The sequence below is a fragment of the Melozone crissalis genome, unplaced genomic scaffold, assembly GCF_028551555.1.
Source record: "Melozone crissalis strain CALT ecotype California unplaced genomic scaffold, PUWL_Pcris_2 ptg000004l_1, whole genome shotgun sequence".
NCBI classification, from domain to species: domain Eukaryota; kingdom Metazoa; phylum Chordata; class Aves; order Passeriformes; family Passerellidae; genus Melozone; species Melozone crissalis.
In genome coordinates, this window is record NW_026535782.1 from 5,135,265 (window position 1) to 5,154,022 (window position 18,758).

Sequence of the window (18,758 nt, forward strand, 5' to 3'; positions counted from 1 at the left end):
GGACAGCTGCCCAGGAAATGGGTCTGTACTGTGTCACCATGTACAGCAGTCACTCATTTTAGACCAGCACCCTCCTAAGCAAAGAACACACAACATAATGAAGAAAAATCACCTCACTCACTGTTATTTCAGAAGTACAGGTAAATGAAGTGAGCTTGCAGTTAATTCTTGCACCATTAACCTCTGATCCTGAACGAGCTCTGTGCTCTGGAGCACATTATTGACATTAAGTGGGGACATGACAGCTCTGGGCTGAGCCCCTTTTGCCCAGCCTAAGGATGCCATAACCAACCAGATCTCCATTTCCTTTGCACAGCTGAGCAGAAGGTGTTCCAAACTACCCTGCTGCAGCTTGGGCATGGCTGCCAGCAGAGCTGGGAGAGGTGGAAGACCTGGAAATCTCTGGGCCACAACCCCCTGAGACCAAGGGATCCCTCAGGGCCCACACACCTTCCCCTAACTCACATTAACATCACCCAGCACAACAATGGGCAGGAGGGCTGCTTGATGTCAGCTGGCAGGATGAAACATTTTTGGAAGATTTGGGTAAAACACTAATGAGAATTTCTAATTTTCACATATAGATGCCTTTTTTTATGGAACAATATCTAAGTTTTGTTTACAAACTGAATAAAATTATCCATTACAAGTGTCCTATTCCAACTTAATTTTAAGTGAAAATTAAAAAAAATCCCAACAATCTCTTCCAGCTTTGTGTAAAAAACTTCATCATATATTTAAATTGATTTTTTTCTCTTGTTCTAACAAATGCTAGAAAATATTAAAGAAAGTGCACACAGGATATGGCATGAAAGCTGGGACCAAAAGGCCCTGTAGTCTGATTTCTCTCCTTCTCCAGAGATATGCTATTTGTTCTACTGTCCTTTGTTCCCACTGAGAACAAATATTTACAATACTGAAAAAATGAATTTCTTAATTTTCCTAAAACATTTTTCTAGTTTTGATTTATGTGTAAACATTAGTATTCTCCCATGAATGTAATTCCTTCCAGCCATTTCAAATGCATGCTGACTATTTTGTTAACTCCAAGAAGTGTCAAAGAGAACATATCCTGCTTCCTGCAGCAAAGTGATGAGAAAACTTCTAGCAAATGACAGCCCTGGCTCCTGCATAATTAACACTTCCAATAAATTGCATCCTAAGCTTCTTGCTTAAAATTTGCCATTATATATGAATGATACTGTCAAGAGTTCATATGCACTTGGAGTAATAGTGAGGTGAAAGTGCATTTTCAAGTCAGTGCCAATCCTAAATTTAGGCTTCTTAAGAGTAATTTTTTACAAAAGCCAAAGAGAAAATAATTATTTTCATAAAATTTGTAAAAAAGTAACCAGATACTAGTTAAATATTCTGACAGGTTTTTCAATGCTCTGGATTTTAATGTACTAATTCAAGAGAAAAGAGTTAAAAAAGAAAGACTAAAATAAAAGTTTATTTATATTTCTGCTTAGGAGTAAAAATAACAGAACAGTTAGAACTACTACAAAATATTGGATTTTTAAAGTGTAATTTACATCGTTAACAATTGTATTTATTGCAGAGAATAGGCAAGATTTGTCTTTAAATTTATAGATTCCCTTAACAATAGTTTTAAGTATATACATGTAAATATATTCCTTTTTGGCTTGTGGTAAAAATAATGATAGCATTTGCACCCAAATATATAAAGCCAGAAATGCTATTCACTTGACAAACTGCACTGTATTGCTATCTATTATTCTCATGGAGAGCATAAGGGTGTATAGAGAGGGTCTGAAATGCAATCAGAAGAGGTATTGTAAAGCATATTTTTGACACCATCTAGCCCAGCCTACACTTAAATGAGAGGTTGGTGCCTCTTATGAATTAAACATAATTCTTGATTTATGTTCTGTTACCCTTGTATCAAAACCCATAGTTCCAGAGCAATGTCACTGTGAATTCATTTAATGATATTGATGATACACCTAATGCAGAGAATACAAAGTAACAAGCAGTGCAGAGTGTGGCTTTATAAATCACTCCTACAGAGCATTAGGCAATAAATAACAAGCCATTAATTCACTCTAAATTATGCTAAAACATGAAAACTACTTGTGCAGCAAATTATAAATACCTGCCATTTCTAATAAAAATGTGAAACTTCTGACCAAGGAATTTTATCAAATCACTACATACATATCTGACTTCAAATTGAGTGGGTTTGTATTAGACGTCCTTTCTTTAAAACAAGACACAGATTGCAAAAACAACACAGCAGTTCAGTCACCCTCAAGGTAGTTCAAGACACCAATGTCTCAAACCACTTCAGCACCTGCATTTCATTGGTGTGATTCTCAAGTTCCTGACCACACAGACACCTCTCCCAACAAATCCTGGTGCTGCTGCAGCTCCTCAGCTGAATATGAAGCCCCAGGACCTGGGAGTCTTTGCACAGTGAGTTATCAGCTCCATATCACAGGGGAAGCTCTCATGTCCTGTGTGTAACCAAAACTCACACTACCCACCCAACACCATCCTCTGCATGGTACTTAAAACAGCATAATCTGGTCTAAATGAGATTAGGAAACATCTTCCTTGAGAAAATTGAAATTGGAGAGCAATGAATTATTGATTTACACATCATCTGATGCTGATGACTGTTAAGAGTTGTTATGGTTGAGAGTCTTTGGCAGAGAAACCAGATAATTTATTTCTTATGGTCTACTTTGTAGCATTTGAGGAAATTATATTTCAAGTGTTGGCTTTTCTGCAATTACTCAGCATGAGCTGAGTATCTTTTTGTCTGTATCTAAGAAATGGTAAAGCAACCTCCAATTATATTTACTGGTTAAAAGCTTTTGAATCCTTTAGAGACCCAAATTCCTATGGTCTACAATTCATGAGGTAACAACTGTAGAGCTGGATTACGACCCTCTTGTCATGAGCAATGCCATGAATGTAACGGCCATAAAAGAAGCAGTTTGATTCCCTGGGAATCATCTCTCTCCCTCCTTGTTGGATCTGCTAAGGGGTACAAGGGACACAATGAGAAAAAAGTAATTGTGCTAGAAAGAGTAAGACTGTAAACCTAAGGAATCTGATTAATGGACCATGCACTCACCATGCTGACTGAAGCCCAAATCTTTCAGGATACTTAGCCTGGCTAAGTCAAAAAGCAGGGGAAAAAGCAGGCTGACAATTTCTATGCTACTGAACTTAGGGTGGCTGTTTTATTCCTCCATTAATCTATTAACAAAAAGGGCAAATTCTCATATGAAAAATGACAGTGAGAAAGCTGAAGGCTGAGTGCAGGAGATGGATACTGTCCCCGTTTCATATAAATGAAGATAAAACCTTTTCATGATCCCTTTTTACCTTAGTTACCCAACAGTGTTTAAGTAAAAGAAATAAAACTGCTTGAATTATTATGACAATGTCAAGCCTTGGTTTGGGTTTCCCCAAACTTTTGTCTCCTCAATCTCTGCTCCTCTCCCCATAAAACAGTAATCTCCAGTACTGAGTCACCTCCTAACCTGACATTTTGATAGTGGAAATTTGAGGATTGCCACAGGCACAGACATGTCACTAAAACTAAACAAAACAGCTCTATATGAATAACAAAGCTGTCTCTCAAGGGATTTTACTTTTCCCAAATTTCTGTAGGCAAGGTGCTGACTTTCTGCACGAAGTCTTCCCAGGCCTGGCTTAACCTGCACCCCTATGAGCTTTGCTGTCTCACCAAAAGCTCTCTGCTCCTTTCTGTTTCCCAGACTGCATTTTTGTGTCCCCAGCCATTTCTGTATTTCCCAAAATAATATGCCAATGAGAAACACAGTAAACAGTTCTTTCTAACTATCTCATCTGGAATTATATCTCCCATTTTAACTTTTCCTTTGAAAAGAAACCACTGAGTCTAACATTGCTTTAACGACATTTTTAGAATACAAATGTAATTATACTCTGCATATGTGAACCTCAATGCTAAAATTTAGCTTCATCTATCCATAACTGTGCATCAGTTGCTGGGAGACCAAAGATTATGCTGCTCACTGTCTTTCTCTTGCTTTGTATTTCCCTTTGCATACTAACAGCTGCATAGTACTTTTGCTCTTTAAATTGTTTCAGTGATTGTGTGAGCAGATTGAGGTCAGTATAATGCCCTCGAAATTCCAAGGGGCAAACCACTTGTGTTATGGACATAAAATTTGAGATGCCCACAGCCCAGACTTTTCTACATAAAAATACACTGACTCTGACCCAGTTATCCAGCGCTGGCCCAGGTTTAAAAAAACCTATTAAAAAAAATGTTTCAAAGAAGCACATTAGGAGAAACTCATATATTGCTACATTAGACACAGGCTGGCAGAAACTCATATATTGCAAATGCTAGACACAGGCAAAGCATCAGGATGCCAATCCGTAGAGACCAGGCTCAAATGTAAAATTCATCAAAATAAAGTTCTAAAGTATAAACACAGACTTTCTATATGGACAATGACAGCCCAAGCCATTACTGGTCTGCTAGCTGTATTTCCTAATTCTCACAAAACCCTGAAATTAAGTACTGCCAGAAGTAAAAGTTACACTTCTCACATTTTGCCTTAGTAATAACTAAGCAACTAGCAATAACAGTAATAACTCTGTAGCTGAAGACAGCTATTCTTAATTTGATATTATTTTGCTAGAATCACTGCTGATTTAACTTTGCCCATGCAGACTCTCTGAATCCATAACTCCACATCCATACAGCAGGCAGTCAATTTCTGGGGGTGCATTGTCTGCATGTGCTGCCCAGCCCTGGCTGGAAATGCTCTGGTGTTTGGCAAGTGCTCACTGACAGTGAATCTGCAGGAATGCACAGACATGAAAGGTATTATTACATTGCTATTTGTTATGTTAATTTTGTTAAGGGCCTGTCGGAATTTCATTATAAACCATATTTTCAAGGAGCTCATAAATCAACCATGAAATGTATTCTGTACTCACACTTTCACAGACTGAATGAGACCCAATGACTTGATTTTGCCAATTTAAAGGGGGGGGGGGGGGGGGAAGAGAAAGAGGGTTTATTAAAATTCTATTTTTTAATTTTTCAAACATAGCTTGCAAATTTAAAGACACTATTAAAGCATTGCTGAACAGAGCACTGCAAAGCTTCCAGCACTTGTGAACACTGAGCTTCACTTACTCCATAATGTTGTTACTGTCTGGAAATCTAATTAAATTCATGAAAACTTAATAAACTTGGCTAATATCTCTGTTTTGGCTGAGGTTTGTATCCCTCCCTTTCTCTCTGTCACTGGGTGTTCAGTGCTGCTGAACCTTCCAGCCTCACACACGGAGCTCCAGGCAGCTGAGAGCCCCCAGGTGTGCTGCAGCCTCTGGAGATCCAGGGCTCTCGGGTCACAGGGACCAATAACTGCTCTGCCCTGGCTTTGGCACTCCCTGGCAGCTCCAGCTGGGAATTCACATCCCAAGTCACATTCTGCAACTGAAAATCCCTGTTGACAAAAGTGAGGCAGAAACCCAGCCTTGAAATCCAGCCTGACTACCTGTGAGATGGATCAGCATCAAGAGTGGTGAATTGCTGATGCAAAATAATTACCATTACCAAATTAAACTACTGCAACATGACTGCCTTTACTGACCACCGTAATAGGCATCCAATAGTCATCCATATCACATTGCACATCATCAGTCAATCTCAGATTTTTTAAATTTGTTTTTTATTCCTTCTCCTAGTCCACAGGGCTTCTAGCCAAAAGTATTCCAGAGCTCTGAACATAGTCACAACCAGCAAACCTAGCTATTAATTAGATCCTGGTGGGTTAAAAATCAACAGCAGAAATATCCTTACAAATACAAGTAAATATTCCTGACATATCCTAAACACTAGCAAGAGTGAGATCTATTTTATTTTTATTTCATTCAGTAGACATGTAGTAAAAATTTTTAACTGCAAGTTGTCCTCCTGTGAGATGCTTTGTTTTTGTATCAAAGCAAAGCATTAAAAGATCAATCCTTAAAAGCTTAACAACAAAAAAGGCCAAGTGCAATCTACATACACTGAAACTAATTACTTTTATGACAATCTACTTATCCACCACATCAGTCTGGCAACCTAATACATGAATTCCCAGAGTCTTAGTGTCTACAGGTTGTGCCATATGGCAATGCAAAGTTAGATTTAGATGTGATTTCAGTGTCACAATGGTTGTCTTTAAAGGCACAAACAAGTGCACTAATACATGAGGAATTAAATGATTTTTAGAAATTTAACATTAAATAATTTTCAGTTTTCTGAATGGTGACTCATGGAGACCATAGTGCTCTGCCAGGATTATGAATTTTTCACTATTAATGGGTATGTGGCTGTCACAGGAGAGCTAAGAATGAACCTCATAAGGAGAAGAAAACACTTGCAATGGATGTTCTGTGCAATATTGGAGAGGGGTTGCAAAAACAAAAGAAAAAGATAAACTGTTATGTCAGAGAAAATGCCAACAAGGACAAATATTTGTGAGACCACATTTCATATTCCCAAATAAAAGACACTGAAATCCTTGCAGAGGCTAGATGAAATCTGATGTATCCTTGGTGTACTTCAGAACAAGGAGAGTATCATGGATTCCAGATCTGTTTGCTCTTCCCCCATGAGAAGTAAAGCTGACATTCCTCATCCATCAGCATGGACAATGGCTCACAGTGATATAAACTAGTGGTTTCCAGGCAAGGGGCACCTCACGTGGCTTTGAAAGAGAGAGGAGAGTTGGATGTGCTCCTCTTCCCATGGAATCCAAGAGGCAGATCCCTTCTGTGGAAGAGTCTGGAGCCACCACAGAGCAGTTGTTGCCTCCAACCCAGATGAGCACAGACCTGCCAGCAGCTACAGTCACAGCCACGTTAAACAGGAGAGAGATGTGGGCTACAGACATCAGCTGACAGTAAAAGGAACAGCTCAAACAGAGAGTTGTCTTTTCCAACCCTTCACTGGCCTGACTCTGGGACTCTTGATGCTGGATGCTGAGAACAATCAGAAAAAAAAGGTCTATAAGAATTTAAAAGCTCCACAGAATAAGAAACCCAGTGCTCAAAGATGCTGGGAGACACACCATTCTTAAGAAATGACATTTCATCATGTTAAGTAACAGCAGAGCTCCAGCCTTTTGGAATGTTTTTTGAAACAAAAAAAAACAACAATTTGCACATAAATAATTAGAATGATGACCTAATTGCCCATACTATTTAAAAAGTTCTGGCTAGGAACACTGGAGACCCACAAAACAGTGCCAGCTCCAAGAACAGTAGCTCAAAAGCTGGACACCTCACCCGAAGGAAAGGTCAGCTCTCCCTGGCAAGCAGGAAAATATCTGAACAGATTTCATGGCTTCTGGCAAGGTAAAACATCACAGCTGAAATGTGTGCCCTTGCAGAAATCACAGTTGAAATTTTACATGACTTTCAGCATGATTCCAGTGCCCCAAGGTATGCAGGGCATGTGAGCCTGGGACAGCAGCTGAGAAAGCCCAGCTCTGGATGTACATGGGTGCCTCACTGGATGTTTCCCAGTCACAGGGATTCAGGCACATGTAGTTTTCATAGCTGATGAAGGGAGAGAGGGTCTCTCCCAAAATCTCAGAAGGGACACCAGTAACTGACCAGCCATGATCCCACATGTCTGTGTGTCCTGAATCAAGGAAAAGTAGCCTCAGTCACTTCATTAAGCCATGTATATTCATGACCCTTTTCTCCGTCCTGTCAGTAATAAACCAAAAGGCAAAGCACTGAGCCTGGAAACAGCTGATATTGACTCAGTTCCCAACTTGGTCCAAGGCTGGTCCAAGGATCTCCTCTCACAGAACAGGGCTTTTCCCATTTATGTACAAGCTAAAACCTTCCATTTAACCCTGGCACTGTGTAGCTTCTTACAGCCAGATGAAGTCAGAAAATAACCCCTCAACAACTACAGCCTAGAAAATAGAAAAGGGATCTAATATTTAATCCTTAATCCTTCCATGGGGCCAGAGACCATGTATCTCTGAGTCCTACCATATTGTACACAGCAGACAGCTGAGCTCCCTCTCCTCCTAACCCAGAATGGCTCCAGGCAAAGCCACCTACAGTATTTCAGCTTTTTCCATCCACTTCCTAAAGCTTACATCATGAGCATACCCACAGCCCAGACAGAACAGATGCCACCACATCCAAACCCAAATTCAACCCTGCAGATGAGGGTCAGGTATCTCTGAGCCCCCAGCACATCGTGCTGTGACTGGGTTTACAAACTCAGCCTATACAGCAGCAGAGACCAAGCTTGGAGCAAGCATTCCCCAAGCACCTGAAATGGTGTTGGAAAACATGAAGAAGAGATATGTGATGACCACTACCTGGCAAGCTCCTCGTGGGGCTGGATGCTGCAGGGGTAGCTAATTGTTTTCATTTGCTGTGCTATGAAACCCCCATACTACTTTCCCCCAGACCAGAGAAGTACTGACCATTTAGCATTCTTTTCAGACTTGGTTCTACTTCACTGAAGACATAGTTACTATAAAATTAGCAAACTGCAAAATCCCTAACATTAGTTGATAATATTTATAAAGGATGAGCATTGCTTTCACTCTAATGTTTTATGAGAATAAACCTTTCTAATAATTGTACAAAATCAAAGAGGAAGATACAGCCCTTTGTTTTAAAAAAACTTCAAATAGTTTTTGGCGTATTTGGTTTGTTGTTATTGTTGCTTTGTTTTTAAAGTTCAGTATCTTCTAGAGATGTCATTTTCCCTTTAAATGTTGGAAATTTTCCAAATTCTAAGGAAGTTTCCCAGCACTTCACATGCTGTCACAGCATCTTCAAGCCATCTTTACAGCTCTTCCATCGTATTTTGTGTAAAGAAAAACTTTCAGCTCATCATTGCAGCAGCTGCTAATGAAGATTTCTAGGCATTCTTCTAATTGATGAGGAGAGAATGACAAATATTTTAAGTATCCATTAAGCTGTGCTAAATCAATGGTGATTTACCCAGAATTTCTATAGGAGCATACAGCACATCCACTTTAATATCAAATGAGTTAATTGTGATCAATGATACTACAGCAGAAGGCAAACGAATCCTTAATGACAAGAAACTTCGCGTGCAATAAAAATAGAAGCTAACAAGAAATCTCCTTGCTGCATTTTTCACATTACATCATTAGTAACTACTGTACTGGAAAAATGAAAAGGAAAATATGAACATTTTAAAGACTTCTACATATCAATCAATTTTACAAAACATAATAGGATAAGGAAAAAAATGATAAGCTTTTCTATCACTCTTTTTTTACGTACATACATTTTGGAAATTTATTTTAACAGGTATTAGATTAATGAAAAAGTTATCATCACAGAATTCAGGGTTATTTTTTTAGGCACTGAATACAAGACTGGGGTCTCTATGGGTGTCCTTGTCTCACTTTTACAACCTCTTTTGTTTGACTTGTAGGTTTTAATGTGCATCATAACACCTCTCATCCAGCAGTAAGAAATTCTCTGGGGAACACTTGCAGAAAATAGGACATTGAGTCCATAATTAAAGTAATCTCTTCCCAGGCAGATGCTTCAGTTGGCTCTGTTATCACATATTACAAAAGGCATCTTGAGGCCCATAAAATGTGTGGCAAATAGCTTTGGAGATGAGAAACAGCAATTTTTCATCTAATTTTGATCCAAAGACATGTAAGTACTGTATTGCCACTTTTGGTATGAAGCCAAATAACTATTGTGGTTGTTGAAATAAGCTTGGCAGTAACCAAAATTAAAGAGTACTCCAGCTTTTATCATCAGTCAGGAAAGCCTTTTTCTAGCCATCTTTGCACTTAGCAAATAAGCATGCCATCTCAAATATGCGAGTTAATGCCTACATCTGGATTTAGAAGAAAGGCTTTATGCAGCTTAACTTACCATACATATTCTCTCTCCATTTGTGTGTTAAAGCCATCGTTCAAATTATGGCCCTGACATCTTCACTGCATTGCCAAACTGTCTGTGATACTGATTGGGAGTGTTTCTACTATTTATTATTTGCATTTTAGGATGTTTAGGACATTGCTCTTTGAATGTGTAAGTAGGTTCTGCAAAGTAATTTGTTCCTATCAGTTATAATGCTTTGCATAAACACTGATGGTGATAGGAGCTGGCTGAATTTGAGGAACATGTTTTCAGTTCCTGACTGCAGCAATGTGTTCAATGTGGGCAAAATTTGACCTCGGACTACTGAAGTACTGAAAATAAAGAAAGAATTACTTTCTTCCATTATTCATTTCTTTAAAATTGTTATTTTAAACTCTTCCCTATTTGGGTGGGAAATCACAGAGATTGCTGGAGAGCTTCTTATTCTTTAAGACTTCAAAAATGCATTTTTCACAGAAAATGGCTCAAGCAAATGTACATTACTACTTGAGCTAAACAGCTTATGTTGATCTAAGAGGGATATTTGGAAGGTTATAAGAGAAAATGTATTTGTTACACTTCTAGTAATAACTAAAAAGATTCAAGCCACTCCAAAACAATAAAGAAAACAACACCATCAACCTTAAAACATAATGTTACAGTGCCAAGGTAATGAAAATAGCCATTAATCACCAACAAGAGCCACAAAACAGTATGGGAAATACTTCAATAATATGCTTTTAAATAAAAATGTATCATTTGAATTGGTGTAGCATCTTCAAGTCTTTTAGCTGGTAACTCTGCTGTACAACAGATAACTCTGTTGTACAGATCACAGTCATTCTGAATACTCAAAATCAAGTTTTTCCAGCAGGAGGGCAGCAAAAGCTGATCAAATGTTTTTGTTGTCTTCAAGCTTAGGTGTTCTTTCTTCCTTGTTTTTAAACTCTTGCTAAAATTCAGCATGAGGAGAACATTGTTATACAGACAAAGGGAGAATTTCTTCCTTGCTGAATATTACTGTGTGTCTACATAATATTTTGTAGATCACTCTATTAAAGATCCTCCAAACAAACAAGGTGAGAAAAGTTAATTTGTAAGAACTGAAATTATGGTCAGAACATCCTTATATGCCCTTACCTGTGTACACAAACGAAGAAAAATTTAAAAAAATATTGTGAAGGCATGAATTTTAAAAGAATGGGAAGGTGTTGCCTGTGCCTTTGATGACAGCATGAACACACCTGATTGCTCTGCTGGACCAAGGGCAGTGTTCAGCCCCCTGTAGGATCAAGCTCTTCACCAAGTCATTTGGCAATAGTTCCCTTGCAAGAAGTCAAGGACTCCCCAAAACCAAGACAATGCACTTGACTCCATTCATGCACTGGACATTTTATCTGCTTCAGAGATGGCATTGAAATGATCAGGCTCCAACAGCCCACCAGGAGACATTCCAGAGGTACCAGGGACTTCCATGCAGACATGGAATTTAGTTGTACAGGCTCGTCTGCAGGACTGAAATTCATCCTCCTAACACATCTTTTACAATTGTCCTCTGCCTTTGCCTGCACTCATGTTTTATGCACTGCATGTCTACCTGTAGACAGTAGTTCCAGGTATGGTTAGTGTTCACTCTTTCTATAGCTAACATTTCCAAAAGAACTCCCCCAAACTGGTCAGTGGCTATTTTATATGGCATATTTCTTCTAGGATGTAATTTTGAAAGGTTTGTTATTGGTGAATTATTATTAGGCAAGAGATATTTCATTCAACTGCTGTGATACAGAGGAAAATCTATTAGTGGAAACAGTGTTTGGAGTGTGTGCAATATGTTCTGTACTCCAGTCATGCTTACAAAATTAAGCCATTTTGAGAAAAGTGGAAGATAAAGCAATGCTTTGAATGAAACAAAGGTTTATGCTGTTGATGAACTAAAATGCATTCTGAAAAATCACCCTGAGGTTCAATTTCAGAGATATTTTTATCAAAATTCAAGAGAGAATCTTAAACACAGTTACTCATAACTGATTCAGTGATTGTGCATTGATGGCCTCGTGCACAAAAATAATGTGAATGTTGTGCAGAAAAGGAAGAAAGTAAAATCTAATCTCTCCTTCTAGAATGGCTAAATGAACATTTGTAAGGGAAGCAATTCTCACCATGACTATTTTATTATTCAGCTAATACTAGTAGAAAATAACTAAATTTAATTTCATTTCATGCAGGAGGTGCCAGAGTCCTATATGAAGCCACAACAAGATCTTTACAGAGAAGCCAAAGGCTATACTGAGCTTCCTTCTGCTATCATACAAGTATGTGATATAATAAATTTGCATCACACAAAGAAAAGAAATCATCCTAATACAGCATAACATTGCAGTTTCTACTCTGCCATTACACAACATTGACAGAAGTAGCATTTTATGCTTCTTATACATCTTTGGATTTAAGTTCAACTAACACCAATAGAATTTTCATCTGCTTTTACTTTAAATACATGCTCACATAACCATTTTTTCTGGCTTTGTTGGTTCTGCTTTTCTTATACCTACAGCACATTGTGAGGAGTCTAAAATCACAAATGGCCAGTTGTCTGCACACTTAGAGATAAGCTTAAAAATAGAGTAGTCCTCTCATTAAATTGGGCTTTTAGTAGGAATATCAGTCATCTGAGATAATAGACAACAGATTTGACCTACAGGGAAAAAGGAAAAAAATTGCAAGATTTTATGAACTTTACACAGTTGCCATTTTTATTCATACCCTTCAGCAAATTTCAACTGTTGAGCAGCCCACTCATTGGAAAGTTCTTGACACAAAGTTAGTTACTGCTGAGGGTGGTGGGGATGCAAATTCATTTTTATGACTTGGTACAGGATGCTTATGTTTAGGCAGCTGAGTCTGGGTGGGATTCCAATTCACATTTAAAAAATCTTAAAATGCATGCCTTTGTAAAGGTCCACAAGCAAGCTATGTAGCTAGAGATCCATTTTTGTCAGTGGAGATCTAGATCTTAATTCTGCTGCCTAGAAGTAGTAAAATAATTTGAAACATCCTCAGGAAGCTACTAGGGACCTTGTATTCCTGCAGGTACCTCTCCCTAGATGTAGAGCTGGATGTCAGGCCTGGATGTCTATGGAACCAGATTGCATTTCCATTAACCCTCAGGGGAATTACAGACACACAGCCCATATAAACACCTCCCTGGAGATACGCACATATCCCATACCCAGTTGAAACATCTGAAAACCCCTTTTCGGGAGTGGAAAATTAGGTGCAACCAGCTTTCACCCTCTCTCATGATTTTCTTGCTTTGCTCTGAACATTTTTGAGAACTCACCTACACAGTACCCTTTGTGTTACTATCTTCTGTTAAAAAAAGTTTCTGAAAACACCCACAATTTCTCATTAGTCACCTCAGTCTGCTTTACACAAAAATGATAAAACTGAGACAGAGCTAACAGACAAGTTAAATCTAATTCCACATAGTTGGATGAGCCTTTGCTGTTTGGGGTCATAGAGGAGCCACAATGGTTCCATGCACAGAGCTTGCATTTCCCTGGAAATTAACAAACACAGAAGATGAAGGAGGTAATCTGGGCACCACATCAAAATGGGACATGAGAGCAGAGCCAAGATAGGAATCAAATATTGGCTCGTGATTTTCAGAATATTACACATAATGTTGATTGACGGCACAACAATGCCTCTACCCAGGGAAGTGGAAAACCAAGCAAGAGAGTAATTTTTCTTCATAGTTCCACTAGACTGACACACCAGCAAGGAACAATTATTGATGATTTTTTTTCTACAAGGCATAAGTTATAAGCAGTATGGAAAAATAAAAATAACTGCAACACTGGGCTAAATGTTGGAACTGACTGTAAGCAGCAACTGGTTCTTATTTGATGCTGCCCATGCAATCCCTGACTCAGAGTCCACAACAATATCACAAAGAGTGCTATGAAATATCCTCCTTCACCCTTTTGTTGCAGTAAAGAGTAGGAAGAGAAATACAGCACTCACTGAAGCAGGGAGCTGCTTCTTTACAAAACCCCAAAGTCAAGGCTATCTGTACATTAAGGTTTTCATATGTGTTATGGTGCAATCCTCAACTGAGTGCAGAGATTTCAAATATAGCAGCAACTAGAATGCTGTGAACAACAGTGTATTTCAGTGTACAATTCTGTGGCATCATAAGAATGTGAGGGAGAAAATCATGCACGACCATATAATTGAGAGTTGATGATACATAAATACAAGGATCTTAAAGGACCTCACTTCTGATAGATGCTGTTTTCTGTTTACTTTATGTTATTATTTGCGTGTATTATCATTGTGTACAAACATAATTGGGTACTTAATCTTTAAGATTATCCTTTGTACTTCTTTAAAACAATTGAAAAAACCACAGTAAACAGTGTCTTAAATGGCAGTTTAGCTAAGTGGTTCACCAGGGGAATGTGGTTCCTTCAGATAATAGAGATCTTTCCCACCCTGGCTAGAGAACTAATATAGTAAAGCATGTAATCTTCTTGGCTGTTTATTCAATATTTCTATAATTATTATCATAGGTTTTCTATAAATGCTTTAAATAGGTAACCAAGTCTCTCAATCACAGACTTCATGCTCTGTAGTGTTTGTACAGCATGGTATTTTGAGTTCATAATTAACACCATTGCCAGTTCTTGAAACAGGCTTAAACACATGGGCATGAAAAGACCAGTTCTGGAACAGGGTGCTTCAAACTTCCCAGAAAGGAGTTGTAACTTTAAGTGATTATGGGAAGAGGCATATTCTTAGTGAAAAACACATCTCCTTTCTTGAAAATGTCTTCCAACAGTTCAGCTGTCTGCCTCAGCATTCAGCCCCAGACTTTTTCCAGGAGCTGTGCTGAGAATCAGTTTCTCCTGCGTCAACAGAAGTGATGTGCCAGGGCCCTGCCTCAGCCACCACTGCTCTCCTGCCTCTGTGCTCACAGAGAGGGACCACCACAGCTATTCCCATTCCTATTGAGCCATTTGCACCATAGGCTGTGTAAAGTGTCACAAAATATGTGATTTTAACACTTACTAGCTTATTAGACTCTGCCTACAGACTTGAGCAGATATCTTTACAGAAGTCCAGTCTTCCATTAATAGAAGCTATAGTGGATATATAGACACAATCATAATTATTAAACACCTGTTCAGTGACTAACACAAATGGTTACACAAGAAAAACACTTATTCTTCTAGGTACATTCTACAGCCTGCAATTCTATTTAATACAATAGCTGGAACTTCTGCAATAAACCCTGCTGGTGGCCAAAACAAAATATGCTTTTGCTATTTAGGTCAGCTTTATCACTTTTGCAAACTAGTAAGTTAAGCCATCTATAAAACAACAGGCTTAACATCCTAAGATGCTGCCCAGCATGCCACCCTGCTTAACAGCCATTATTATCCCTGCTGTCAGGCTGAGCTTTAACTAGGTTAGTGTGAGCTTAGAGCAGAAATTACAAACCACCAAACCTAGCTGAAGGATTATGAAGATAATGTTTTACAAATTTGCACACAATCAGAGAAATTACTTGTTAGCTTAAAGGAGGACCTACTATTTTGTGGTGGCAAAGAGCATTTACAGATCCTGGCAATTTGTTTGGGAGGCCCTGTGCTCAATACCTGTTTAACATAGCCCTAAGTTATTGCTAAGAAAACTATTCTGTAATAAATGATACATTTTAGCTTTCATTTCCTCAACTCAGCTGGCAGTATCTATGGTGAAAACACACTCAAGGGTCACACTAAGATGTACTACAGGAACACCAACAACAGTCTGTGTTTCTCTTAGAAGTGTATTTCATAGAAAGGTATTTTTAATATTCATTCAATAGCCATAATAAGGTGAAATAACAAGGAAAAAACCTAACAGAGTTAAAATAAACTTGCACACAACTAGTGTAAAAAAATGGCTATTGCCTCATTTTGCACAGAAACAGGTTGGATCCAGCCACCTTTCCCCATGGAGCACAGGGCTCTCTACACTACCCCTTTTCCTGGTGAAATTGGGGAGAAGGCTTATTGAGTGAAACACTGAGCCAAGGAAAGATGCAAATCTCCATCAGCTAACATTACATTTAGCAGTGGCACAGCACTGTGTGCAATGGGAATAACTGGGCTACATCAAACTGCAGAGATTAGAAATATTCCAGTGGGGTTGGAAAGAAACTGAGTGCTGTGCTAGCAAGCTGTTGTGAACCCCAATTGCTGTGCCCCTGCATCTCACACACAGAGAAATAATACCATTTTCCTTACAGAGCTGTGCCCTACATCCCTCCCTACAGCAGAGCAATACTCTTGTGTATCCCTCACTGGCTGTGTCAATAACCTGAGTGTGGCCAGGAGCCATCCTCCTGCACCATGATTGGGAAATGCAAGGGCTGGGAACTGGGAACTGACACACTGACAGCAGGAATATTTCTGGCAGTTTATAAACAAATCACATTGTAGCAGGGAGTTGTTGTTGGGAATTCCCCAATTTACAGGTATAAATGGTCTGCCAGGACACCAATTTTTATGAAATTTAGTATCTTAATATCTCAATCCCTTTATCACGTTTGTTTGCTTGCCAATGGATACAAGAGCTAAAAGGAAGAACAGGCTGGCAGCATCACTGCACAAATCTCGTGTCTTAGGGCTCCTGTCTTTCAGGACTGAGCTCTAGAAGAGCACACCAAAAAGCCCAGATGAAGTGAAAGGGAATTTTGGCCATGATGGCTACAGGGTTGTGGCTTTGTGTCACATCCACAGAATTCCACTGCTTCGGTGGAAGCCAGAACTGTGTGTGCAGTTAATAAAAGCTATCTGTGCATCTACAGCCAAGACTGCCTGGCCTGTGAGAGATTTGCATGGTGACCTTTGTTCAGCTCCTCCTGAGAATTGTCCAGGGAGAGGAATCAACACTCAAAAATCGCATGTCAAAGCCAATGCTAATTAATAACCTTATTATCCATCTCCCGAGAGGTCAAAGACTAATGAGCTGATCTGAATCACAGACAAATTGGCAACACACAGTATAGGAAGCTCTTACCTATACTGAACTATAGTCAGAGTCTATAAATTCATGTGTCTCTTCTAAGCACTTCCAATTTATACTAAGTTAAACAAAAATTAATTAAATTTATATATTAAATGTAATCTATATTAAATTTAAACTTTATATTCAATTGAAAGTGTTAAGAAAACTTATTATTTGCTATAAAGGCACAAAAGGAGACAAATAAGATAGAGTCCTCTGGAACTCTTGTATTCAGGGAACTGGGTAAGGTAGGCAGACTAACACTGTACCCCAAAAATAGCTTTGTTTACTGCAATGTGTGATTTAGTAAGCAGGAGAAACACCAGCTGAGGCAAGAAAGTGTGGGCAGCTGAAGAAAAATTGAGGAGGCGGATTAGAGGTAAAACATATTTCCCCTCTCTACATTTCCTTCAACTGATGATCATGTTTACCCAGTATTCCTGCAGACAAGTGTGATCCTGGAGTAAACACCAACTCCAGAGAAGCTGAGCCTTTCCACTCTGGTCTGAATTTGTGCTAAGGGAAAGCAAACTGTTATAATGCATCATTTTGCTCCTCCTCAAAGACAAAACAGTATCACCCACGTAGCATCATTTTGCCTCATGGGAGACGTTCAGAAAAGCCACCAAGACTGACCCAGGGACCTTGCAGGATCAGACCTCTCAGCCCTGCCAGATTTAGGTTTACATCCATGCTGCAAACTACCCAGCCAACAATAAATTCAGATTTCTGCTATGCATGGCTAAGGACTTCCCTAACACAGTGGGAACACCACCTTTGTTCAAGGGGTGCTAATGGCAAAGAGGAGAATTATGACTTAAACAGGAAATTACAGGTTTGATTTCCAAAACTGTTCAGTGCTGATCTAACTCTGTTACCACTGAAGCCAGGGCTGAACCTTCCATGGATTTCAAGATAGACAAGCATTCACTGCCTTAGAAAAATATTCCTTTAATTTCACTTAAATGAGAGTCAGCATTCATAATAGAATTTGTATTTCTGCAGAGTTATTTGTCAGGTCTTCTTCAACAATGGCAAACATGAACAAAAAACCCAATACAAAACCATGGAAAAAGTCACCCACAGGAAAATGAATGACTGGTTAGAAATTGACCTCAAAACTCACAATGGAGGGTCATATTTCATAAAAAATACATTCACAGTCACTCTGCAAGTTGGGACCAAAACTTCAACAAATATTTCTTGAATAGCAGGAAAACAAAATAATTCAAGAAAAAAAGGGAGTAAGCAAGAGTGAAACAGAGAAGATGTACAGGCAGCTCAAACAAACTTTAGCTGCTTCTTTATCAAAAAAAGAAATCATTTTTAGAAAGAAGTTAAAGGTTGTATAAACCCCACAGCTGACAGATTTCCTCAAGGTATATACAACTGTTGTATATTCAATAAATACACTCTCACAATTTAGCTATCAACCATCAAAACTATTATTTCCCAATTTACTGTTACATGTTTAGAAGAAGAGAGAGCCAGAAATAAAAATGTCTTGACATTGTCATCACAGCTAATAAATAATGTATCCTGACAGTATAGGCAAAAAAGTGCATTATGTGGGTAAGGGGAAATATCAAATTCACAGGCAAATCAATCCACAGGTACTGTGCTCACCATCAGCAACTTATGTAGTCAAAGTCAGCTGTTCGTTGTTATTTTTTACAAAAGTCAAAAAATTTGATTATATGGGGCACTTACCTGCTGCTTCCCAGAATAGATTGAAAGGGAATAATACTCAGAAAACTTGTTTTGACAACAGAAAACACAGAAATATG

The 18,758-nt window shown here is 38.7% G+C and overlaps 1 protein-coding gene across 2 annotated transcripts in view; it reads right to left on the reverse strand.

Annotated features, from left to right (window-relative positions):
* RELN (reelin) overlaps positions 1-18,758 on the reverse strand; it is a 286,045-nt gene that overhangs the window by 184,763 nt on the left and 82,524 nt on the right. The gene's annotated exons all lie outside the window — the stretch shown is intronic.